Source organism: Mytilus californianus, unplaced genomic scaffold, assembly GCF_021869535.1.
Source record: "Mytilus californianus isolate M0D057914Y unplaced genomic scaffold, xbMytCali1.0.p SCAF_23, whole genome shotgun sequence".
Lineage (NCBI taxonomy): Eukaryota > Metazoa > Mollusca > Bivalvia > Mytilida > Mytilidae > Mytilus > Mytilus californianus.
In genome coordinates, this window is record NW_026262672.1 from 4,484,486 (window position 1) to 4,491,522 (window position 7,037).

Genomic DNA, 7,037 nt, shown 5'->3' on the forward strand with positions numbered 1-7,037 from the left:
AAGAGAAGAAAAAAACAATTGAATGATTAAACCCATTTCTTCATTAGTTAATGAGTTATTTTCATTTCTTTTTTTTAGTGGTTCTAGTTTGATAAAGCGATGCAAGTGTAAAAAACAGTCACATAAACACGTAATTGTTTTGACATGTCTTTAACTTATAATTTTGCATCATCTCCAAAACCAAAGTGATCACTAAGATTCAGCATGTCTGAATCAAACATCTGTATAAGAGTTAACCCATGTATTGCAATATTCTTCTCTGGCATAACCTAACTTTTAAATATGATACGAACCTATGTCTTTCTTGACAGCTATATTGTCCCCTTGTTTTTTCGCACCACTGAAGCGGCCACTTGCTTTTTTCCTGTTATCAAAACAAAAATAAAACCATGGACGTCTGATTAAAAATGTATTTCACAAAATGTGTAAGAACTCAAGTTTCATCAGTGCCTGGATAGCTCACCTTGTGAAAAATTTACCAGTCTGCATATAAATAAGGGTATTTAAATGCGCATATTTAAGTTACTCTTTGTGTTGCTGACCATAATTGCACATGTAATCTCGCTAAACTTCTTGGTGTATTAGAAATGAATTCATGTTCAGAATGCATGAACTGCCACCGTCAAATATTAACTGGTTATCGCACTTAGACATTTCTTGCCAAAGACTGTGAATAAAAAGGACATATTACTAGAAGGAAATGACAGCGTATATGTACTATTCAGAGTCAGTCCCTCAGTATCAAATTGTCTGTCTGACACCTGGTGCCACAAAATGTATAGACATTTTTTTAAGTCTTCGATATCTGTTTATTTGATGTAAAATAGTCAACCATAACACAATCAATTTTTACTCATTTAAAAAATTAATTACACAACAGGATTCCTGGACAAAAGATTGGATACCAAATTGATGGAATAAGTATACGTGGCCTTATAATAACTATACATCATTAAAACTGTTAAAATATACAAGTTGGATGAGAGGGGTTTTTGTGTCTTCTTATATCAGATATCTACTTTATTATTTTTGTTTGCTGTGCTGTTTGGAATATAAACCTTCTTCACCTTATCGATTTATTAATATCTGAAACAAACCTTATTTGTTTTATGTCTTATTTACTTATTTGCAAGATTGGTGACATTATTTGTTTGGTAACTGTATCTACCAGGAATCCCTTTGCTTTAGTTCAAACATCTTATCGACACATAGCCCATTAAGCCGTAAATAAATTTTTCTTCTCAAATTTGCAATAAAATGTGTTTTAAAGTTGATGATAATCAAGGACATTGCAAGCTGTAACACTGAGATCAAAAATGGCAATTCAGCAATTATGTTTGTGTTACCAATAATTTTACCTTAGATATGTAACGACACATAGCCCATTAAGCCGTAAATAAATTATTCTTCTCAAATTTGCAATAAAATGTGTTTTAAAGTTGATGATAATCAAGGACATTGCAAGCTGTAACACTGAGATCAAAAATGGCAATTCAGCAATTATGTTTGTGTTACCAATAATTTTACCTTAGATATGTAAATCATATTACTTCCATATCCGTTTACTATTTTGTCATGACAAGTATCAATTTCAAAGATGCAATGCAAAGGGGATAGATGACATATATTATTTCTTGTAGATCTGATAATGGGTGACAAATAAAGAGAAAGAGAGCTAAACTAAAATCTTATTTGTTGTCTTGTGTATTTCGTTTTAACAGATCAAAGGTATAGCATTTTTGATGTTGGCTGAAGCATGTAATCCTCTCATTCACTCTGACATTTATCACAAATTGGCTTTGCAAATTCATCAGGAAATATAAGTATCATTTTCTTTGATAAAGTTAAGATGTAAATATGGTTGTCTCAAATTTTAAGGCAAGCGGAAATCTCTGGACTATGGACAAACATTTATATATGTATGTTTCTTTTTGCTTACTACCTTGTGCCATTAAATCAAGCAGGTGTAAAATGATATCTGGAACGTCTTCGTCAATCAATTTGTCAATAAATGACTTGCCATATGTACAATGATTGCAGTGCAGTTGTTGACAAGTCAAACAAAATAGATTCTATGAAGAAATAGAAACTATCTAAGGAAGAAACCCTGCACAGATCACAGCCAACATATGTATATCCAAAATCCAATTCAGTAAATTGTAATGTCTGAATTTAAAAAAAATTAAACAATTCACAATTTAGATTGTAAAATACCCACCACCGTAAAGTCAGGCAGTTAGACTTTTATATAAGCTTACACAAGATTTCATCCAAACCAGCTGTTGAAAGTTACAATATGAAACCTTAATAACATAATATGTATAAATAAAAAGATTTGGTATGAGACAACTCTTCATCCAAGACACAGTGTATAAACAGTTAATGTTTGCTTCAGAAAAGTAAGCTTTAACTAATTAAATTTTATTTCATCTCTCCACATTCTGATACCAAAAATGCAAATTAAGAGTCTGTTCGACCTTGTGAGTTTTGTCCAGTTTACACAACCTAAATTCTAAACATATGCAATAGGACTCATCAGTAGCCTTTGCATATGAGGTGATTCTTACTGAGCAGGCTTGTCTTTAAGTTACATATTTACACAAATGTAAAGGTCACTGCTCAAGTAATAAGAAAATAATCATTTAATAAACTATGTTACAGTTAGATAGAGGAACTATACTCAAACCAGCAGAAAAAAACTATTATCTTTAGCAATTTATAAGGTGCGATGTCTAGTTTGTCTGAGAACATTTCAACAAAAGGCCTTATATTCAGACAGATACTTCAACCTGTGCAGTTTATAAGTTTCTGGTGAGTTAAAGAGTAACGGTTTATAAGTACTTTTTTGGTAGTTTATGTTTGAAAAACATGCTGTGTAACATACAGCATTCATTTCCCGATGTGCAACAAGGCATCTCAGTTAAAAGAGGTCAACATCCTGATCTATTGGTAGGACGTAGATATACCTTGCTATAAATACTGCAGCTATTACCTGTGCCAATCATGATTCAAAGTGTGTTTGAGCAACAAAATCAATTGTCAAACAATACCCGCTAAACTGGGTAGTTTAATTGTTACATTTATGTAACAATTAGCCTCATGCTCCATTTCTAGAATGACTCTCATCCTTCATAATCCAAGTTTTACTTGGATGAGAGTCCATTCTACTAATTACGCTAAATAAACAAAATGACAATAATACATAAATAACAACAGACTACTAGCAGTTACTGACATGCCAGCCCCAGACCTCAATTAAACTGATTAAAAGATTATGTCTTCATCATATGATTATCAGGCACAATCCTTCCTGTTAGGGATTTAGTCATAAAATATATGAGAAGAACATAACCCGTGTCATGCCAACAACTGGTTTTAGAATAAATGTGTTATTTCCGATGCAAAGACTATAAGTGAATTAATATTAAAGCCAAAATATGCAATCTTTAATGACCTGACAACAGTATCGTAATTATATCCCTTAATAAGTCTGTTTAAAGGTTTTGTTAGCTTTTGAGGTGAAAACTGACATTTTTATGCTTTGCAAAGAATATTACCATAAAAGATTGGATGTGAAATACCCGAACGTATAAGATATCTGCATGTTGAGTTATATTTACGAATGATGTCCTTATATCGATGATAAAATTTAGTAAATGTTTTGACTAGTTTATGATATCGAAAACCCTGGGGTAATAATTTTTAAGTAATACATAAATTTCTCTCGCTAAAATCTAATACTTTGTTACATACACGAGCGAATCGTACAAGTTGAGACATATAAACACCATAAGATGGTGACAAGGGAACGTCACCATCTAAAAAAGGATAATGTTTGTTATAATGTTTATATTAACCATGTTTTTACTAAAAAAAAAATTATACATATGAAGATCGGACTTGATTGTTTGAATTCCAACAGTTTAATATAATTTTTACATTTTTTTTTACTGTCCTTTTTGTGTGTTAGAATTGTTATACAATATGTGTTAAGTATATATTATTGTCCTGATTTGCTATGCAAGTTAATCTAATTATATATCTATATGACAGATTGTTCAGAAATCTCAACCTGTTTCTGAATGCAAACTGTTTAGAATAACTTGAATGTCCCTCTGGTATCTTTCGACCCTCTCTTGTTCTTGATTGCTCTCGTTTGCCAAAAAAATGTATTGCACTCATGATTATTTATCACAACATATGTTTATATATATTTGAATAGACTGGTGTGTCTTAGTAAAATCCATACTTAATATGTTAAATATTCCAAACAGAAAGAACCTTTATTTTCCATTAGATATGCGACTGAGTCAAGTCCATACTTAATATGTTTAATAGTCCATACAGAAAGAGCCTTTTTTTTTCCTTAAGATAAGTGGCTATTAAGTATGTTTAATTGTCAAAACAGAAAAAGAAGTCTTTATTTTGAATTGGTTATGCATAAATCCAACAATTTTTCCAAGCAGAAGTAATCTTTAATTTTCCATTAGATGGATGTAAGTTTAGCTATGTCAAGTCCATATATATTCATACTTCATGGTAGGAAAGCTGCCTTGACGTATTCTGTTTATTTATCGTGAAAATGCTCATCATGAGCCATGATTTATCGCCATTAGACCTGGTTTGTGATCGTGACGAAAGGTAAAATTTCAGAAAAATTAGTAAAAAAAAGTACTTAAGAGACATACAACTAGAACAAATGTAAATGTCCTCTGAAGGTTTTTAAATGTAAATTCACTTATTAGCTCACCTGGCCCGAATTTTTATCCATCGAAAAAACATGGCCGCCGTTGCTAAAAAAAGAACATAGGGGTCAGATAGCAGATTTTGCTAAATAACTCAAAAATGGTTGGGTTTAGCAAAAATCTGGCTGGGGTAAAATTGTTCAGAATGATGAGATCTACCCATGCACAATTTTGGTGATGATTCGTTAACCGATGTTGGAGTTATGGCCCCTGAATTGTCAATTTTTTGCAATATTCGACTTTTGGAGCTAATCAATTTGAAACTATTAGAAACAGATAACCAATGTAATTACAAAATATGCTCAGCTTGACCCCCCAAGGGTGACTGGGGAATAGAAGTATGGTCACCATTGGTCTTCCTCCGACCGGCAGTAAAACCCGTGCTAAAGTGGGGCGTCCGTTTAGCTGTGCGGGATGTACAAATTTGCAGCCACGTCCGGTCAGAATGGGGACGTTAAATCCGATGCCTCGTGTGAAGAGAGTGCCACGCTCTTTGCACGTAAAGAACCCTTGCAACAACTCTTTGAGGGGTCCGTAGGTGATCTGTTGCAAGGCTAAATTTCTGTCCCTATCCAATATACCCTCATTTCCCGTGGCAGTCTAAATTTCTCCGACCTTAATCCCTTAATCTATTACAGAACCTACCTTTTGTATTTATTATAAACTTGTTCTCGTCCTGAATATGCATGAAATATTTGCCACTGGACGTTAAGCAACTAACAATCAATCAATCAATGCTCAGCTTGATGAGATCTACCTTTGTGTCAACCGATGTTGGAGTTATGGCCCCTGAAATGTCCTGTTTTTTTGAAATATGGTTTGGTTGAGCAAAAATCTGGCAGGATTTAAATTACCAATTTACAAATTTTGGTGATGATTCGTTATGCGATATTAGAGTAATGGTCCCTGAAACTTCATTTTTTGTGATTTTAGACTTTTGGAGCTAATAACTTAGAACTATTACAAACAGATAACCAATGAATTACAAAATGTGCTCAGCTTGACGATATATACCTTTTGGCATTTTTTTTTTAACAATCGGTCAACCGATGATGGAGTTTATATCCCAGAATTGTCATTTTTTGTAATTTTTGGACTTCCCGAGCTTATAACTTGGATACTATCAGATATAGATGACCAATGCAATTACAAAATATGCTGCGCTTGATTAGATCTACCTGTGTGTGAAATTTGGTAACAATCGGTCTATTGATGTTGGAGTTATGGATCCTGAAATGTTATGTTTTTGCATTTTTCGACTTCTGAAGCTAATAACTTGGAAACTATTAGATATAGATAACCGATAAAATTACAAAATATGCTCAGCTTGATGAGATCTACCATTTTGCAAGTTGAAATGAATATTTGCTGCATTCACACTCGTCAAACTCCAGGTTCCCAGGTGAGTGATTCCGGCTCCTGGGAGCCTCTAGTTTCAGCATGTTACAGTTAACACGCACATGTTTTTTTTACCTTGAAATAATCCTGCAAGTTTTCAGTGCTGCTTAGTGCTTAACAACTATAAATTTGTTCATATTTTCAATTAAATTTAACAATGATGAGTATCATGATACGGATCAGATTGTTGGTCAAGAATTGCTATATGCATCAGATCGTTTGAAAGTGGATTTTTTTTACACCGCTAATCGCAATACATATCGTTTGCAAGAAATGTGTCTCAGACACCCGAGGGTAAGATTTCTTTCATTCTCTGACAAGACTTGGTGAGTCAGAGAGTGATTGAAATTTTACCCGAGGGTATCTGAGATTTTTCTATCTTGTACTTCCATCGAAGTTTGATTCATTTTCTTACTTTCGCACTTGATGCTAACCATTGTATAGCTCACTTTCATCCGCCATTTGTTAACATTTATTGAAATGTCAGTGACGTCATAATGCTTCACTGTTTTGTCTCAACACTAGGGTGAGATAGATAGAAAGTTAATGTTTGAACTGTAATATGTGATTCTTGTCTTTAGAAAACATTTTCTTGTTAATTGTAGGATTGTATGGTCCAAGCTGCCACAAACACCTATCATTTGGCCTGCAAGAGTTGTGAAGGAGGAGCATTCAGAAACTAATATATTATTACTCGGATAACGCATAGTAAGATGATTTACTTATTAAATTCACAGGTCTTCCTTTGTCAATCACTTACAGGTATTTTACCGTCATGTATACTGCAATCTCCCTCTTTGGTCCATAAAAATGCCTTGACTACATTTTGTGTTTTCTACAACATTTGAGGACTTGTATGCTCATAATATGGGATTAAGTAAGACATTTATATTT